Here is a 21,331-nt window from a genome sequence, read left to right on the forward strand (position 1 = left end):
GTCTTGTTTTCACACTTTAATATAAGTAGTACTCTGTCCGCTCTGGAGAGCAGCTTCAGTGACAGACTGATCCACCCTCGCTGTGTGAAGGAAAGGTTTCGCAGGTCTTTCCTTCCTGCTGCTGTCAGACTTTATAACAAACACTGCTAGCCCTGAACATGTGCAATACCTGTAAATAAGAGTGTGTTCTATTTTGGTTTTATTCTGTTTACTTACCTGCTAATAGTATGACCTATTCCATGGTCTTGTGCTAGCTATTTTTACTTTATTTTATTTTTCTTTTTATTTATCTATTTTATTTTATTTCCCAAGAGTTCCCAAGAGTTCTATTAAGAGTGTTTTTTTTTTTTTTTTTTTTTTTTTTTTTTTAAACTTGCTATAATCTGTCCTTTCCTCCTGTTCTACTGCATTGTAACAACTAAATTTCCCCTTGTGTGGACATTAAAGGATTATCTTATCTTATCTTAATATACGTTACACAATACATGTGAATGCAGGTATATTGCAGTCTGTAACTAAATACATGTCCCACGTATTCTTCCCAACAGTGGCTTAAAACGACTTAATCAAAGTCCGCTTTCGTCCGGCTTGAAAACCACGACCAACACCAGTTGTATTAAAGTGTTAAATTGCAGAACAAAATAAGTGCAGGTTGTGGCCACGAACTATGAGGAATCTGGGGAGCGGAGAATCTGTCGTCTTGTCCGCAGGAGAGTAAAGATGACTCAAACGTGCATGAATCACTCCAAACACAAACAAGTCAATGTTGCACAATAGATCACCTTTAAGTTCGGGAGCAGGACCACATCTTCCAACGGGTGCGTAGTCAAGGGTGTCGGCCAATTTATTCCTTCCTGTTTCGAAGATTTTGTGAGGACCTTTCACCATTCAAAAGATGTCATATTTTGATTTGAATCGCCTTATCGCTTTGACAACAGCCATCGTTGTCATGCCAAATCCTTCAAATCAGGAGGGAATCGTTAAGCCTGAAACCCACATTCTGAGGTCGTGAACCAGCCTTTAAAATGCAGGCGATTTACTCACAAACTCTGGAAGGGTCCAATGGAATATACCGGTAATGCATCTGTATTTTACAATATTTCAAATTAGTTCTTGGCTCTATAATGCATCGTTTTGTTGCAGCAGAATCGCCCCCCCCAAAAAAAGCATTAAGAGAACTACACTGACTATGATTCTTTGCTCTGTTTCAGCAACATAAGGAACTAGGCCTCGCCCGGGTGATCAACAAGGGCGTGGAAAAAATAAAAACGCCTCAAGTTAACCCAGACACTTCTTGAGCCATTGTGGGATTGCAGTATCTATGTGTGTATGTATCTGCTGCATGAAACTGATGTACAAATGCATGCGTCCTCTCTGTCCTCCACAAATCACTGTCTGACACTCCTCTCCACAAAAGCACCAATACACTGCATAATGTGAAATTAAGACACATACCTTTGATCATAATATGTGCGTTAGAAGAGTCGGGCGAACAGAACAGACACTGACAGGCGCTTGTTTCATGTTTTTCATTTGAATCTCACTTTCCATTATCTGTTGATTTTTCCTGTTAATTTTAGCCAAATTAACTTGGTTTTAGCCTAACTAAATTTATCTTTACCAAGTTTAAAGTGAAACGTGCGGCCGAACGCGTTTGTTTCTTTCTTTTTTCCCACGCACAACAACTGTAATTTCTTAGATATCGCTAAATTCCGAGTCATTATATTTATTTTCAGCTTTTTCGAGCCTCACAAGCGCATTGCCTGTATTTTATTAATCCAGCAAATTCACACCATTTTCTACTGTCACTCAACCGAACCATTTTTACCAAACTAACTCTCCTTTTGTACCGTATAATCACCGCCATTTGCTTGATAACACCCATTATTCCGAAACGCTAAATTATTCCGCCGTCGTATTACTCAATGAATTACTCACGAGTCCCAAATGACCCTCTCAAGGTGTCATCTCTGGAGTTGGGACATGACAGGACAACGCTTCTGCCGGAGTGCGAGGTGCCGAGGGGGAGCGAGGCTGAGCGGAGAGGCCTGTCCGTCAAACTGACTTAGTGCCGCCTGGGTGAACCGACAAGGCTTTCCCCCGCAGACGAGCGCCCGGGCAAGGGAGCGGGCAAACAGGTGGGAGTGCAGGCAACACGTGGGGATCAGGTACAGACGTGCTGCAGAAGAGGAATTGTACTATAAATGATTTGGCATTTCTATTTAGAATGGTAAAGAGCAAAGGCTGTGTGTATTTAGTGTTGTGGCCAGTATTGTGTAACCATTTTAGATCTCTACTCATGTTCTGAAAACTTGATTTATTCCCAAGGGGGATTCATTCAGTGCAATTAATCATTAAAAAGAAAATAACATAAAATATGCAAGTCAATGGACGAGTCAATAAGAGAGCAGGAGATATAAAGATCAACAATAATTCCAATAAATAGATTAAGAATAGGTCAACTCTGTGTTTAAAAGACAACAGATATCACTAATAGTTTCAAAATACATGTTATTCTGTTTTTTGTATTGAAGTGAATAATACATGTTAGAATATTCCAACACTTCTGAACTATCTACAATTTGAAACAGAAACAAATCTCCAATGTACTGATCAGAATTGAAATTGCTATTATAGAAATGCTACTATGTCAAGAAAAAAAATTGAAAAAGCCCCAAAAACATATCTATTTTTTGTATTTAACAGTGATAATGCATTAAAATAACCCTTTACATTCCATTATTCATTCACTACACACTCAGAGGTGGTAAGCTACACACACACACACACACACACACACACACGCGCACACACATTCATACAAGTGTCTTGCTTAACGACACAACAACAGTTTGCACCAGAGCCCCTGCTGCTCCACTGTGGCTCCTGTTTTTTTTAGATAGTCGAGGAATATAACATGTTCATGATAATTAATTTTACTTTTCAATCAGCCAATAATACAATCAAACTCAATCAAGTTGCTGTCATTGAATAGATTGTAGGGTAATTTGTTGTTTTAGTGCTTTAACCTGAGCATAATTCTAGGCAGTTTATCTTTCAAACTAAGATAAAGCAACAGTCAGTTCAGTAAAATCTAGGTGCTTGAAAAAAAACAAAAAACTATTCTCTCTAAAACAAAGTCACCCTTTGGCACCTTTTCATCCCAACCCTGTTGATGGTATTTTGGGTGTCTTCAAAGCGGCGTGCTCCCCTCCTCTCACAGGTGTCTGGGTGAATTTGGACCAGGACAACCCCACAAGGGCCTCTGGATGTGCTGCTGTCCCAGAAACATCCAGCCCCACACCTGCTCGCAACATTAATGATCCAGTCCCCTCCTCAAAAGCACCGCAGCAGCAAACCAGTTCAGAGCAACAAGCTGCAACCTCCCTCTCTGAAACTCCTCACCTATAACCACAACGTCTGAGCCAAGAAAAAGTACTGCACCGGGTTTCTGTTCCAGGATAAGTTCAAGGGTCAAGGGTCAGTCACTTTTTAAATGACACATAATGCAACACTGACTTTTTTTTAGATTTAACTGTTTCATTTTTCCCCCCAGATCAGAAACATAGCTGGAGTTGTATTTTTCATAAATCCTGTTTACGAGTTTGTCTTCTCTCAGCACTCACAAATCACTCAGTTTGAACTTTCCACAAAATGTTGAGTCACAGATAAAAATCCTGCTGTTTAAAGTCCATAAACCATCACCGGACTCGTTCTGCCGTCATATTATGTTCACAACAAATGTATGTCTCTATTAGAATACCAGTCTCATTGCCTTTTTCACCCAGTGACCTCTTTTTACACGTGGATACGTCGATGACCCCAACATCCTTCTCTTACCTGAGGACCTACTGCCTTGAAAAATATACATTTTGTCTTGTTGATAAAGATGTAACCGAACAATGTTGATAATAGAATACTTTAAAGAAGCAATTAACATGCCTTTGATTAAAATTCACAAAATCATGTTAGAACCTCTTTTCTAAAAAAAAACCTTAGGGACCCCCTGAGAATCTTTGGGGACCCAAAGGTTGGGAATGACTGGCCTAAGGGCTTCATGTATTTATTCATTTTACTCCAATGCCTAAATACCTCATTAAAATGTAGTTTGTAAAATACGTGTTCTAAATGCAGACATTATTTTAAGCTTGAACATGTGAAATACTGATCCCGACGAGACCAAAACTTTGTGTGAAAGCAGATTAAAGCCTTGAGAATGCAGAATATATCCACTTTAAGACCATCTACTGGCTGATTTTGGACATGGTGATTCTGGTAGCATTTGATATTAGCAAATACATAGATGTGCATTGAGTAACTTTACTGGTTGAGTCCAGCTTGTCTTCATGATGCCACCAGGCCAGGTTACAGGTTGGATCTGTAAAGGGTCAAAATAAAACTCGGACGGACCACCCAATCCCCCCCAATCAGAGCTCTGCTTTCGGCCCTCACTTCTGGGTTGACAAGAAATAAAATACTGTTTTATTAGATGCAGACAGCAAGCAGCAATCTAATTTTGCTATCAAAGTTCTGGTTTTACAATAGACTATTTGAAACAATGTAATATTTACTAAACGCCCAAATAAGTGTAATACTGCCATACTGTGTTACATTTCAGACTAAACATCAACATCTCCATGGAGTGCCTTTCTTACCAATACTCTGACATCTACAATATACACCAATTCACAGTCAAACCAATGAATCCTGACTTTCTCCTCCACAGTTGACCAATTCCACAACGGCGCCCCAGTGCCCTGACAGTGCGCGCTTTATTTACTAAGTGAACTATCGCGGCTGTCACCTGTCACGCACGTTCAAAGGGGAGCGCGCTAAGCTAATCCCGGACGCCCAGACGCGCCGATCAAACGCACCCTCTCACGGCGTGCACAATACAATCAGGAGCGCGGGGAGGGACGCTGTCAGGTGCTACGGCTGCTGCTTGTCAACGCGCGTTAGCTAACCGCACGTGCGTAGCATCTGTCGCGCCTGTGCTGAGTGGCTCGGGGTGCGTACCTATGTTCCCCGGTACCTATATTCCCTCTTTTCTATGAACTGGGGAACATAGGTACCTCCTGAAATGATGGAATAGGTTACTGGTTCAGGTTCCACAGCCCCAATATTTGTGCATTAATGTATGGTTTTACAACATTAAAGATAGTAGCATATAACCCTAACCCAGGTCTTGGGGAACATAGGGCTGACCCCCCTCGCTACTGGGTTAGGGTTAGCTACTGTAAATACATGTAAAACTGTAAGATTAATATGCATTCAAGGTGCACAGAGTAACTAAATTGTATCACATCGAAATACCAGTGTAATTGTAGTACGTGATATGAATTTTGAAGAGTGCCGCCCGCTAAATGCTACAGCTAACGCCTAAAAGCAGCAAAAAACTCTTGAGGTAGTGCAGACGCGAACAACACAAATATATTGACTGGCTGATGCTAATTTACGGCGCTAATGGAGCAGGCTAACTCATGAACATTGTTTATCATGCAAATTGCCCATGTGCTCTGCTCTTAGCAACATTTTACTAGTCTCGAAATCCAAGCCTCGTCAATAATGCACAAGTTTCTTAGTGATAAATTTAAGCTGACTTGCGAGGTAGAACTCAAATGGGGTTTAGTTGTAACGTGGAGGATAATGCTTTTTCTTATTTATTTGCAACCAACCTTGAATACAGAAAATTAAGCAAGAAATATGAATTAGCGCACCCATATGTTCTCGCCTCATAATCACCTCGACAACACAGTCTGCTTTTAATCTAATCTTTAATCTAATCATAATATCATATGATTATCATCCATATTCTTTGTGTCTACTGTATGAAGTAATGACGAATTTAAATGGAACAGGAATACACAGCTTTTATTTTGTAGTTAAATCAGCACAATTCATCTGTGTCGAGATGACGTGAGGAAGTGGAGCGTAAACAATGTCTAATATATACAGATCAGGGGGCGTGGTCTGGCGTGGGTTGATTTAATAGAAAACTGTACTTTTTCTGTCTTTTAATACATTTCCCAGCAAATTATATGTATTTTAGGCACAACTAATTCAATTAAAGTCACAATTTAATCTTAATGAATGTTGTTGACGTGGAGTTATCCCAGAAAAAGTACATGGATAGTTCTGTACATGTTAAAAATACAGCCGATGACGCTAGCATTGTTGTAGCATTTAGCCTGCAGCTGCGTTAGCATGCTAGGATAACGTTCAAAATTTGGGCCACTCGGTTCACTTTATTCTTGTCCGTGTCTTCATATCTGTATTTGGCACAATATAACTCCTAATGTCTACGATCCCAATCTATAGTTCCTATTGTGATGTTGGAATTTGTACTACAACGTTTTCAAAGTACAGCGTCATTTAAAGATGTGCGATTTGAACATGAACACCTTTCACCTGGGCAAGACCGTCGACAGAACCATCATATACAAATACATTACAAAAGTACAAATATACTTTAATTTGTCTGAAGAAAATTGCTACATATATGTGTATTTACTTTTTTTTAAAAACGTTTTTAGTGTGTAAAAACTTCCCATATACAGCCCCATCAGCTAAAGAATAAATCAGGAGAAAAGATGGACGTGTGATTAAATCTTGTCAAAATCTTCTTGAGTTAATTAATTTTTGCTTTTCACATAACAGCCTCGTCCTAATTAGGTGACAGTTTTGAACATACAGTGATAAGAAAAGTAGCTTTAAAACCATGTCTCACAAGCAGCAGAGGGCCAACAGTGCACTCAAGCATTTTTATGATAATTTAGTAGTTTGTTTATAAGTTTTGCAAATCATTTGGCATATGTTATGGAAATTGTGAAGAGCGTTCCATATTTTGGGCTGATTAAACAGTTTTTCAGTCTTTTTGCTCATCTGGCCGGATGCACCGCTTGGAACCAAACTGTGGATGTAAATGTGACTCATAATAAGCTTTTTGCGATTCTAATGAAGCGAAGAGGAGACAATGTTTATAGTGTTATTGTGTGCAGTCGTTTTTTGATAGAAATTTGAATAAATGGTTCAACAACATCTTTGGATCTTGATTTTACTTCATACGACACTGTTACCGATGCAACTTAAAGGTATTTTATGTACTGTTTTCTAATGGAGTCGAGATGCGCGGGTTGCCGGACTCGAGTTAAAATCAACCTTGACCGCTGCTGCTGACCGTCAGATCTGCGGAGAGGCGCGTTGTGACCTTGCCTTATCTAAGATGCGACGTGGTCTACCCTAAGGACATTTGTGATCATATTTTGCACTGTGCGACATGCATTACACAGTCCGTACCACTTTGTTTCTGGTGGTGAAAGTCTTTTAAACGGCTTGAAAACGGCTCGGATTCGGGTTGCCGTGGTTACTTAAGCAGCTGTGGTATCAGCAAGTCATTTTGGGGGAAAAAAAGGAAATGCAAAGCGAGGTGACACACTATTCCATCCGTCGTGCACTCGTGTTGTAAATAGACTTTTTTTAACATTATTCTGATTATAGATTATAGATCCTATGCATCAAATTCATCAGGACGGAGGCTGTCGTTTGATGGTTCTCCAAACGATTGAATCTACAAAATTCACTGATGAAAAGAAAAAAAAACTTTTGTTGGAGTTTGTTTTGAGGTAGAATTAACATGCATAGAAGGTTAAAAGCTCACACAAGTTGATTTAGAGTAACATTGGACCTTTACCGTATTGTTTAAGACCTGTTTTTGTAAGATTGTGAGATACTGAAACTAAAGCAGCCTGGATCGACACGACATCTCCAACTTTGGGAGTTGTACAGAGAATAATGATCATATTTTATCATGCTGTGTTCAAAAGTGTAATAAGATATGGTTTGTGTGTGTGTGGTTTGGTCATTTGTCCATCGGAACAAAAACAGGACTGCATAGACTGGGATGTGTCACACAGATCCAGATGCTCCTCAACTGCCTGAAGAAGCGGTCCCTACTCCATATGAACGGTTCTTCATCTGCCTGGAAGAACTGGTTCTCCTCCTGAAGAACTGGTTCTCCTCCTGAAGAGCTGGTTCTCCTCCGGAAGAACTGGTTCTCCTCCTGAGTGGCTCCAGCTCCATCTCGTGTCTGCCTGTCCGTCTGAGGGAGTCGGATCTCTCCTTCACTGTGGAACTCCTCCAGGTTTCCACTTTTTCCCAAGGAGGTTTTGTAGTTTTTCCTGGCCGAGAAGGAGGGTCTAAGGACAGAGGACCCTAGGACATTTGTCTAAAGACACGGGACGCTGGGACTCTGCCAAGTCTATATGAAGATTGTTTAATCTGTTCTCACTGTCGTCCCTCGAGGAAACTGCTGCAGTGATTTTGAGCGTTACAAAAATAAATTGAATTGAACTGAATTGAATGTCGTGTTCTGTATTGGTTTTATGTGATTTTCTTCTGTGTGGAAGCCTGTGTGTCCAAGACAAAAAGTCATCTTGAAACTCTTTGTGCTTGTAGTCTATGATGCCTTGTCTCCATACAAGTGTTTTGCATTCATACCCTAAAGCGACACATAGTAACGGCTCTTTTTTACGCGTTAACAATCACTCCAACATTCTACGGTAATATGCAGACAGCGCACGGCAGTCTGATTTTGTCCGTGCGCACGGCTTTTACAATACTCTTTTTCTTTGATTAATTTCAAAGAGAAACGTTGGATATCAGTCTTTCCTGGTTGACCTAAACAGAGCAGTAGTAGAAATCTAACATTCTTTTCTCTTTCTAGTCTTCTTTTACTGTTGAGAGGTGTTGCGTTTTCTTTAGTCCCACATCCCGACACCCGGCGACACCCGCGGCAGCACCCGTGGGTCTCTACATCACACTCACACAGTGGACATGATACAATGACTTATCCGACGTGTTCGTACGGCCTCCTGCTAAACACTGTGTAAAGCTATTATTCTCTGACTGATGGAAGCTGGGACGTTTTTTGTGTATATTTGAAATACAGTTGATGCTGTGCTGAGTCAAACGACATAGAAGTTTGTGCTTGAAAAGAGCAGTTAATTTCGTAAATGTACCAAGCGTAGATCTTTTTGAGTGTTATTGGGATCCTCCTCTGCAGTTGAGGCTCTTTAGAGTGTTTTGACATCAATTCAACCTCGATAAGTTTGTTCGACTTGGTTTGTTGCTCAATATAAATGCTAAATAAAAGGATTTTCTACATTCTAAACATTCAAAAAGGTAAGTGGGTGTTTGCAGAGTGAGGTTTGCGTTTGTGACCCGAATGTTAGAGTTTATTAGCAGCTCAAACTGTGTCACTTGTTGATGTGTTGTCAAGCTTTCACTAATAACGACTTGACACTTGTGAAAAGGTGAGATAATGACATTGCCCTAACTCTGCGCCAAACACAAACAGCTGCCTGATGAAAACGTTGTAATACATATGCCAGGTTCCTTGGTGGCGCTGTTGAAAATGTACGCAAAGACAATGCGTAAGCGCTGAAAACTGCACGGGGGTTGTACACAAACAAAACAAACATGGAGGCTTCATGTGAAACGCAGGGAGAAAATGCGATTTGAGAAAAGGTCTGCTGTACGTACGAAACGCTGTACGCCCCACTGTTAATGTTGGAGTTTGGCGCATAACTAGGGGCGGGGCAATGACCTTCACAATAAAAGTTGCGTATACGGCCAAACTGGTGTTTTGAGGTCTTTGCGCTCCGGGATGTGTTTCAAAAATGTCTGTTTTTAGACTCCTGAAACGCCCGCTCTGAGTGGGTAATACTGGTTTCAGACAAAATTTGAGACTTTCCATATTTACCTGAGTTTAGCTTCATGTGAACAGGGCTAAGGCTGTTCCCGACAAAATTGCTAAAAATGCAGTAATGTGAAATGTGAATAAATAAATAAATACAGTAATGTGTGTATTTATTTCCATAGAAAAGTTGGAAATAACAGACACTTTACTGGATTTATTTATTTATTTTTCCTGGAAAAGTTGGAGATAAGAAATAAATAATAATAATAATAATAACTTTTATTTATATAGCGCTTTTCAGTGACCCAAAGACGCTGAACATAATAAAAAAGGGGGGGGGTATTTACAGACAGGGGGGGACAACACGTACAGAACACATTAATATACAGATAAAATGAACAAGACAGAAGAAGTAGAGAGAAAAATATGGGGATGTAACAGGGGGTAGAAGTGTAGGCAATGGGGTAGAGGAGGCTAGGGGTAGGGGAGGTCATAGGCTTGGGTGAAGAGGTATGTTTTTAGGCGGGATTTGAATGTTGTGAGTGAGGGAGAGTGGCGGACAGGTTGGGGGAGGGAGTTCCAGAGTCGGGGTGCTGTTCGGGAGAATGCTCTGTCGCCAAAACTTTTGAGTCGGGATGTTGGTGCAGCCAGGGTGAGAGAGGAGGAGGATCGGAGAGCTCGGGAGGGGCGGTGGGGGATGAGGAGGTCAGACAGGTAGGGGGGGGCAAGGTGGTGAAGAGCTTTGAAGGTGAGGAGGAGTATTTTAAAGTTGATGCGCTGCTTGATGGGGAGCCAATGGAGAGAGCGGAGAACGGGAGTGATGTGATCACGGGACCGGGTGTGGGTGAGGAGGCGGGTGTGGGTGAGGAGGCGGGTGTGGGTGAGGAGGCGGGTGTGGGTGAGGAGGCGGGCAGCGGAGTTTTGGACCATTTGGAGTCTGTGGAGGGAATGGGAGGAGATGCCAGTGAGGAGGGAGTTGCAGTAGTCAAGGCGGGAGGAGATGGAGGCATGGATGAGGGATTCAGCAGCGGGGAGGGTGAGGCAGTGTCGGATTTTGGCGATGCGGCGGAGGTGGAAGTATGAGGTCTTGACAATGTGGCTGAAATAACAAAAAATATACATATTTTTGGACAAATGTTAGTATTATATCATATAGTGTTCATATAATCTTATCCAAAATAAGTATGGAAGTATTGAAAATCTGCTAAATGAGTTTTCAAGAACTAAATAAATTGTAATGTAATCCTTCTACTCCACCTGCACATTTAATCCTCTTGTCTGTCTAAACTTTACATATTCTCACCCCCAACTTGAACAAAAATGACAGTATTATCCTGTGCACAGTTCCTCCTGTCTATCTCTTACTCCTTTCTTGCCGGTGTTTTGTCTATCTTTGGCTTGACTATTGACGTTATTTCTCTCCCCCTCGTTCCGCCTCTTTCCTCATCTCTCTTTCAGTTGCCTGGCCTTCACGGGAGCCTCTCAAACTCGCAGTATGTGGCTGCTTTCACCGCACTGTTGTCAGGCACGAACCAATCGTTTTAGCAAACCGAATAACACCGGGCCGAGCGGCGTCTCTCTCCTTCTCCATCCCTCCCCCCACCTCCCTACACGCTCCCCCTTCATCTTTTCATCCTCACCTCTACCTTTATGTGAATTTATGATGCTATTTTCATGTTTTTATTTATGCCGCCCCCCGTTACTTCGAGGTCATTGTGCGCCAGAGCTACAAAAGGTGTGAAATGCCCCGGCTCACCTCCTATGGCGAGGTACAATGGCGCGCGCAGACAGGCCGGGCCACACTTGGATTTGGACACAGGCGCAACTGAATTCACCTTGAACTGAAATTTGTTTGGATTCTCCTTCACTTGCCATTTTGTTGTCAGGTTAAGTTAAAGGTGCACTATGTTAACATTTACTGGTGGTTTCCTCGTCGTCGTGTAGCGTAATATACATGTTTAATGCCCGACTGTACATATTTAGGGAGAATACCCACCAGAAAATGTGCAGTTAATCCAATTTATGATTGTGGTTTCAATTAATGCTCTATTCATGAACGATCGGGACACGCACTGGAATCGCTTTAAATTAACTTGTTTTGACTTTATTCGGCTGGATTGAGTCTTTTCGTCGTGTCGTTGCGATGTGTCTTGGCTCTGAGCCCCCCGGCTCCGGCCCCGCCCCCCGGCTCCGGCCCCGCCCCCCGGCTCCGGCCCCGCCCCCCGCCCGGCGCCGTACCGCGTTTCCACAAAGGAGGAACTCATGAAACTGCGGAGAACAGTCGTCTTACCCGGAGATCGTCACGTTATCCCGTCGCAATACTGACCTAACCTAATACTGATGTGCAATTCTGTCATATGTGCAATTGCTGTTGGAATTCATGTGCAATTCATGTGCAATTACTGTGAAATTCATGTGCAATTCATGTGCAATTACTGTGAAATTCATGTGCAATTCATGTGCAATTACTGTGAAATTCATGTGCAATCTATGTGCTGTCGTGACACATATTCATGTGCAATTACTGTCGGGATCACATGCAATGGTATTTATTTATTTATTTGTCTATGGGAGTTTTTATTTATTTATAGGAGATCTTCTACTGAAAGTGTTTTTCAGACTTCCTATAAGTGATCTGTTCTTCTGTATCTGCCTCTGTATCTACCTGCGTTGCACCAATGAAATTTCCACATGTGGGACAATAAAGGAATATCTTATCTTATCTTATCTTATCTTATCTTATTCTACAGAAAATATAATTCATTGACTTTTCTACACACTGTTTTAAAGGAGACGTATGATGCTGTTTTAAAGAACTTAGTATTGAACTATGACTTAAGTAGATCATCATTTTACATTTTCTTGGTTATAAACCGCAATATTGAGCCAAAACAGCTTAGTAACAGGAACGGCTACATTCACTTCCTGTTCCAAACTGCAGATCTGATAAGCCCCGCCTCTTCATAGTGACCTTTCACCGTTCAAGCAGCAGATTGTCATTTACATGTTCTTAGTTTTGAAGACACGTGTCACAGAGTCAAAACTTATAAAATAATTACAACTAAATACAAGGATGTGGGTGGGGATAGGGGCTAGGTGAAAACAGGAATTTTCTAATCACTTAAGCCTTAAACTAATGATGAAGAAACACTGTTGTAACAAGGTTAAAAACTCATTAAGTTGATTTTGCATAATATATGCAAACATGTAAAATGTCATTCTTCAGTATCAGCTATAGTTTTAGCCTTATTATAACTGCTTCTCTCCTAAATCTACCTGCCACTGAAATCAGAGCGCCCTCTAGTGTCATTTACAACTGAAAATATTACAAACTTTTCACTGACAACACTGAGGTTTTAGGTGTCTGGCGGCATCTGCTGGTAACAGTGTGAATATTAGAAGCTCGGCTATTGTCAACATGTCACTAACGGATACATGGAGAAATTTGAAAATACCATGGAAGTGGAATTAGCTTTGGATGTGGAAAAGTACTTCCTATTATGTGAGGGGTTTACAAACTGCGTGTCTCCATAGAGATGACGTTGCTTTGCCCAGAATGCTCCACAGTTTGGCTTTAAATGGCTGAGTCGCCGCAGTAAGAAGGCATGTTTTTCAAGGCATTCTTTTAGAAACACTTGTACTTAAATGAACAAGTACTTCAAAGTAGATTTGAGTATTTTTAAAGTGCCTATGAAAGGTCGGACTACTCATTGAACTAAAATTTTAAATTTTGCAAAAAATATAACAAAATTATCCAAAAAGAGCAATTTTTTTTAGATTAATAATTTCACTTCCTGTTTGTAATTGATGACATCATACTAGGAAATTACTCAGCAAACACTGTCAGATTAAAAAAAAGTGTCATTATATTAGTTTTTCCCAAATAAAAATATACAAGAGCAACTTTATTTTGTTAAGTTATGTTTGGAAGGTCAAAATAGTTGTTTCTGTTGTGTAAATTCTGCATAAACTTGTGTCCCTGGTGTGATGTCACTTCCTGTCATTTTCAACAGATTGTTTGACTTTTCTCCACAAATACCTGCTCGATTGGTGTAAAACTATAATGTACATGTACAACAGGTATAAATACACCAAATAAAGTCAAAATTAGAACATTGTAAAAACGTGTCATACGCCCTTTAAGCAACACAACTGAACACTTCCTCCACAACGAAAAAGTATGACTATGACAACTACAGACGTTACAAGAAACGCCTGAGGAAAAATACAAGGTTTGAGCTCCGGGGCCAAACTGAAGAGTCAACTCAAGGTCAGATAAATATCCACGCGGAAATTCCCACGTTCAGATATAGATGCTGGAGTTTGTTGTGTGTGAAGGTTTCAAAGTAAAGCTATAATTATCAATAACAATACTAATGGGACCATTCCAATCCTCTTATTTGCAAGAGCTTAACATGCAATTTGATGGATATAGAAACACACTCACTGTTTTCAGCTAGAAATGTTTATACTGAGCAATATGTGACTTATCTGTGTACTCATGACTATTTTCATCAAACTATTATTTAAATAGATTTTTAAGCAAATAAAGGTTGAAATGTTCTGACAAAATGCTTTTAGATAGAGAATATAATACAAATAAAGGGAATTATTTGTATTATATATATATCTCTTTTAGATTGAGAATATAATACAAATAAAGGTATTATTTGTATTATGTTATATCTCTTTTAGACGGAGAATATAATACAAATAAAGGGTATTATTTGTATTATGTTATATCTCTTTTAGATAGAGAATATAATACAAATAAAGGGTATTATTTTTATTATATATATATATATATATATATATATATATATATATATATATATATATATATATATATATATATATATATATATATATATATATATATATATATCTTTTAGATAGAGAATAAAATACAAATAAAGGGTGTTATTTGTATTATGTTATATCTCTTTTAGACAGAGAATATAATACAAATAAAGGGTATTACTGATTATTGAAACGTCTGAAATGTTCTATGTTCTATGCTTTTAGATTCTGTATAGTCGATTAATAAAATATGATTATGTTTCTAGACGGTGGAAACCATAAACTACCACTGAAATTTAGCTTATTTTTTAAGAAACACATTTCAGTTTTTTTCCAATGCAGTAATTTTATGGTTCTTTCAGGTTCTGCATCGACTTTGAAGTACAAACACTTGGATTGGCGTCTTCTGCTGGCAATAGTGAAGAAGGAAGCGTCATGGAATTACAACGTTTTCCTTCTTTAAATAGAATAAATGGCTAAAATGTAGAACTGCCACAAACGAGCTTCCAAAAAATCACAATATAGCAGCCCGCGATATCAAAGCGTATGACCTCATTAAAGTTGCACTGTGTAACTTTCCAAGAGGAGAGTCCGCCACCTGCTTGTCTCCATAAAGGTGCTATTGCTTTGCCTGAAATACTCCACAGAGAGTTTTCGATTTATTTTACACTTGGATTCTGTTGAAACTGAAATATAAACTGTTAAACTAATGTAAGAATCTAGTTGATTTTCAAAACGTGTTTAAACAAGTCTAAACTACAGAGCTAAGACGTTTTATGAATATTAAGTCTTTCGTTGTATAAGTCGTGTAATCCTCCATGTGGTAGAAAATGTTTCAAAGGTTTTATCTGGACACTGTTTCGACTTCCATATGATTGAAATGGTTTGAGCTGCAGCGTTTAAACTCTCCTGAGCTCTGATTGGTCCTGCCCAAAGGGAGGAGTTACAACTGAAACGTGCCCTGTCCTTGAATCATTAATAACTACTGAGGTCTGGCCACCTCCCCCTCAGAGCTGTCGAGTACATCATTAAAATTTGACTGGTTTGATTTCTGCAAAGGTCTTAGGATGCTGCTGTAGACTGAGGGGAGGTTTTATCTCAGACTGACATTCATTTGTCTGTAAAATAGATCAAATAATTTCAGTCTTTGAGATTGGCTAATTACAAGCTAGGACTACACACGTTTAGAAAAAAGGATTCAATGGAAAATTGTGATTCGATTTGTAATTTATGGTTAAAAAGTATAATTCTGTTCAGAGTGCACCTTGTAAACTACTCCAGGAGCATTAACATTTGAGACAAGACTGAATATGAAGTGATTATCTATTACAATAAACCAATCCATTTTAGAACATGTTTGTACAGGTCTAAACAAAAGATGTTTCTATAAAAAGAAGATATGTCTGTTCTTTGCAGAGGACATTCTATTGTTTAAATAATTGCCGCTTTTGTGAATTGTGTCGGTGTAATCCCTCATTCGTCCAGGCGTGTTCCATAGTAGAAAAAGCTTCAGTTGTAGTCATCTGGACTCAGTTTGAAAAAATAAACGTTTCGACTCTCATCCAAGAGTCATTGTCAATAACAGAATTTAGGTCGAGAACTCCGATATTAATACTGTTCTGTGGTAAGACCCGCCCATTGGGAGGAGCCTTCCTTTCTACTTTCTACTTCAGGAAGGCTCCTCCCAATGGGCGGGTCTTACCACAGAACAGTATTAATATCGGAGTTCTCGACCTAAATTCTGTTATTGACAATGACTCTTGGATGAGAGTCGAAACGTTTATTTTTTCAAACTGAGTCCAGATGACTACAACTGAAGATTTTTCTACTATGCTTTTGTGAATTGATAATTGTGCCAATTATGATTCAATTGTAATATATCTTGGAGCCCTATTTAAAGTGTGTATGAAAGGTTTTTACAGTTTTCTAATTTGGACATTATTTGGTGAATTCCTACTTGTTGCACATTATAGTTTAACACCAATCGAATAAGTATTTGTGGAGAAAGGAAGAAGGAAGTGGCATCGCACCAGGGACACTCATTCCAGTCAAAGTTTATGCAGAATTTGCACAAAATAAACTACTTTTTTGACTCTCTAAACATTAATTCAACAATATAAAACAGCTCCCATATATTTTTATTTGCCAAACAAAAAAAATTGACATTAGAAGAGTTTTTGCCCAGTTGGGTAATTTTCTAATGTGTTGTCATCAATTACAAACAGGAAGTGAAATTATAAACCTAAAAAAAGTGCTATTCTGGGACAACATTTTTGAAATTTTCAGCAAGATTCTTAATATATTTAATGTGTCTTAGCTGCATTTTTGTTCAATGAGTCGTCCGACCTGTCATGGGCCCTTTAATGCCATACTGTGGAACATTCCAGTTGTATACAGTTATAACATCATGAAGACAAGCAGGTGGCCCCACCAGAAAAGTTACTTAGTGCACCTTTAAGTTTAAGGTATAATTTACTTTTTTATTGGATTTACCAATAAAATATGATGGTCAATCACTGAAGTATGAATGTTTGTAGTTTCATGTTGATACTAAAGTAATTTGTGTCCAGGACGATACATTTTCAAGGTCTGTTTTCATTGTCGCTCAGATTATGATGTACTCTGAAACATAAAAGACCAACACAAGTCATTATAATCAAATGCCCAGGTTAAGATTTCAAAGCATTTAACTATAAAAAGGTGACTCATGTTAAATAAGGCAGTAGGTTCTAGAAATCACTGGTTCCAAACACTACAATTACATTTTATATATTCAAATGCTTTTAAATTGCACTGTCTATTCATATGTATCTTGAGGTTTACTTATAACACCAGAGTTAAAACACTGAACAAAACACAATTTCACAACGTCATTTGTCGCTTTTCAAATGGATTAACTATAAATGGAACCATAAACAAGGCCAAAACCTCTTGACTGCTATAGAATTTCATCTTCAGTTGAACAGAATAGACAAAATAGGCACTATTTCTATTGCACATACACTTTTTAAATACATTTAACCAGATAAAGGTTGGAAAATGGCGACTGAAGTAAGCCTGTTGTGTTAATTACTGTATCAGCTTCATATTTCACGTTTGGGAGCCAAGATTTAATGTGGGAACTTTTTCATTGCACTGCTTTTTGTTATTTTTCTGTTCCAAGCTTCCAAGATATGAGCAGTGGATGGTTGAATGAATAATTCCTATGACTCATTATGTATACAAACTAATTACTTAAGTGTTTCATTCTGTTTATTGCAGTTCATGTTTTTAACAAAATTGCATGTCGCACTTCAACATTTGTTATCGTGACAGATTGAGACTGAAGGCTTCTATAGTGAATCATTAAGAATAAAGCGCTATATTGATGAAAATAGGAAGATATATATTTATTTATTTTTATTTATTTTTTGACATTTTGATTCAATACAGCTGTATTTATTTTAAAATGTATTTCCGTATGTGTTTCAGAGTCAAATATTATGATCAAAATACAATCAGTTCGACAATAATTTTTTTTTTCAATTAGTCAACAGTTTTTTATGTTATTTAAACGCATTTTTAACCAAATAGAGGTTGATATATGAGTATATTATTGATGAAAAGTCTGAATAGTCCAGATTGCATCACCAAAATACATTTAGGTTTATTTTAATAGTCGACTAGACACGGTTACCCCCAATTAATTGTTGCAGCCCAGTTTGAGTGTTATGTCATCACGTGAATGCAGCCCAAATTTGAGTCTGGACATTATTTATGACAAACAGCACAACTAAATCACATTTTCCCAACAATTTACGCATCGGAAATCACCATTCAAACTCACCCAAGACAAAACACCAGTTAAAACATCGCTTCACGTCAAAATTTCCTTTCATTTTCTAATCAACCAAAGCCACAAATAGACAAAAAACGCATTTCAACGCTGTAAAATGCCCAAAGCGGTCGCCAAACTTACCTCGCCAGGCATTAAAAAGGTGTGTCCGCGGTTCAGTGAGGCGAGGAGCCCGAGTCTGGCTGCGTAAAAGGAGTCGGCTGCCCGGTGCATGGAGCCGCGCGGTCCGCTCTCCTCCCCGTCTAGCGAACAGGCATTTCGGCGTCAAAGCGCGCCAAGTGTCGTAACAATGCAGCTTATGTGAACAACACAACAACCAAAAAAGAAAAAAGAAATGCGTTCCAATTTCAGAAAAACTAAAAAAAAAAAAAAAAAAAAAAAAACAAATCTCCACGAATCAAAACCCTTTTTTTCTCAGCGTCTTGGAAGTTCAAAACAAGTCTCGGATGAACGCGAGTGTATCCGTTATCACATTTTTTTAAGTCATCCCCGAAAATCTTCCCGTTCGTTGACGCTTGAATTAGTCACCCGGCGTCTTCGCGCAGCCACGATATCCAAGCCAAAAAAATAAAGAAATAAATTAATGAAAAGCGACTCCCAAGAAACACACACAAACACAGAAAAAAATATATCCGAAAAATGATGTTATTATTGTTATTTGTAACGCTCCATGTCGCGCCCGGTGTCTGAACGCTGTCTCCAAAACGCGAGCGCAGCATCAGCAGCATCAGCATCAACAGCAGCAGCAGACAGTGGTCGCATCCCCGTGGAAGAGTTGAGGGAAACCGAGTGTGGAGAGGAGAGACGTGCGCGGACGGTGCCACCTCTGGGTGCTCATCGACGCGGCGCGGGGAGAGTTAGAACACGCGCGACCCCGGAGCGCACGATCGCGGCACTCCACCAAACCGCTCCGGAGGAATTCAAGTGGAATTAGTGATATGTGAGGAATGAGAGGGGGAAACGAGTGAGCTTCATTTGATGATTTTTAAATATTTGATGTTGTGCGTCGGTTTGGTTCCGCGCGCACGGCTTTTTACGCGCGAAGCATGATCCGCTTGTTCCGCGGCTTTGTGGGATCAGACAAGCGCACGCGTCGCCTCGCTCGGGGCGGGGAGGACGCGGTAACTTCTAAGAGTAGATAAGAGAGAAGTTACTGTGGGGGAGACGGTACAAGGAGGTGGTGTGAGGAGGTGGGGGAGGCGAGAGCGTAACGGAGGTGGGTTTATTTGAGAGGAAGCGCACGGTCGCGTTTCTGTTTGGATGTTAAAGATGAGAATGCGTGGTGCGGTTGAAATATGTACAGTATACATACAATTACAGGGGGGGAACTTGCCTGGAAGTAAAAAAATATTGGATCAACAACATAGTTTAAAGTCCATATATGGGTTAAAATTGGTTACGGATTGGGTTTAGGTTAAGATTAGTAAAGAAATAAGGATTAAGTCTCCAGGAAATGAATGCAAGTCAATGTAATGTCAGCAAGAAACACGCAAACATAATGTATAAGGCATTCTAACTTCACATTTAGTAGTACCAAGTCCCTATAATGCCCCAGTCACTTGCTCGTGTTCGCATAGTGACATTGGGGTGAAAGTGGGTCTATAGTGTGGAACATTTAAATCTTTAATTATGTGGTTAAGAATTCAAACATATTTTTCATTCCTCTTTCATCCTACTCCTTTTGAGCTTTGTAAACCTGCATATAAAACTCTATGATGCACAGAAAGCTTAAACAGTAACAATAAAACCCTACAAGCTAAAAATCATTAATCTTGTTTGTCAAAGTCTGAAAATAAATGAAACGTATTTCCCAACAAACTCAGTGTTGTGCTCGTGTTACCAAAAGGTCAAAAGGAGTAGGATGACTGAATGTAAAGTACAAGCAAGTGTGGCACTAGTCGCTAGCTCCTGCTCAGTGTGAACACACTTAAATTGAGGATTAGATCATCAAATAAGTACCAGGAACAGAAAAAGGTTCCTATATGTGCTTTCCCTAATACTTATTTTTCTTTCTTTCTTTCGTTCTTTGGTGTTTTATGGCGCTTGGTATCCATAATGTTACATATCCGCCACCTACTGTAGTTCTACATCTTCATAGATTTCTTCCCCCTTCTTAAGTAATTATGTCTTCTTTTTTTCCTTCTTCTTCTACATTACTGCCACCTACTCTCCCTAATAGTTCATGTTATCTGTTGCACCATCAGCAGCCTCCCATACCTGATTTCACTGTGTGACATCATCAGGAGGTAATCCAGGAAGTGCTGCACCTCTTTGTTTTGATACGTTGCATTACAACTTTGAAGCAACTTCAAGTTGTTTTTCTTTTTTCTATTTATTCTATCAATAAGTATATACAATAAGATTTATTTATTTAAATGTTAAGCTTTTATTTTTCAAATGTCTGAGGAATTAAAGATATGTTAATAATCCCTATTTCAAATACTCTTATGTTGTTGCTTTTAATGGCAGCTGGCAGCCAATTGCAAAGGTGCATTTGCTACCATCCACTTTATTCTTTAGACTTAAGTTGCACGTCCCTCTGTTTATTCGGCTCCCAAAAGGTTTTACCGGGAACACTGAGGTTCTGTTGCTGGGTTTCAGGTGACATCACAACATTTTATAGACCAATAGTATTTAATACAGACGGGGGGCAGCTAAAAATAATAGTGTGAAAATACAGATTTGCATGTTGTAATTCAGTGAGTTCTAGAGTTTACCCACGTGTAGGAATAATCAGGTTAAACATTTGTGAATTCATTTTAAGATTATTTAATGACAAACTACAATGTAATAATCAATAGGAAAACCTGTTTCGTGCCCCCCATGTGGCCATATAACATCATTACATACTGAAATCTGTAAACAACCAATTGTGCATATTATTGCCCAAAGATGTGTAAAAGCTAAATCCTGGGGAAGTCAATACATTTATTTTATCTGTTTATTAATTTACACTTCCCCTACATATCAAACAAAGTCACATTAAATGCTCAGCAAAA

The 21,331-nt window shown here is 39.1% G+C and overlaps 1 protein-coding gene across 1 annotated transcript in view; it reads right to left on the reverse strand.

Annotated features, from left to right (window-relative positions):
• The window catches only part of LOC140357795 (uncharacterized), a 91,602-nt gene extending 72,980 nt beyond the window's left edge, over nt 1-18,622 (reverse strand). The window contains exon 1 of the mRNA XM_072442311.1: nt 18,452-18,622. The gene's annotated coding sequence lies outside the window, so the exon portion shown is untranslated. The remainder of the gene's footprint in view (nt 1-18,451) is intronic.
• Nucleotides 18,623-21,331: the final 2,709 nt, after the last annotated feature.

The sequence above is a fragment of the Eucyclogobius newberryi genome, unplaced genomic scaffold, assembly GCF_026437365.1.
Source record: "Eucyclogobius newberryi isolate DKJ021-1_F unplaced genomic scaffold, fEucNew1.0.hap1 SCAF_13, whole genome shotgun sequence".
Classification (NCBI taxonomy): domain Eukaryota; kingdom Metazoa; phylum Chordata; class Actinopteri; order Gobiiformes; family Gobiidae; genus Eucyclogobius; species Eucyclogobius newberryi.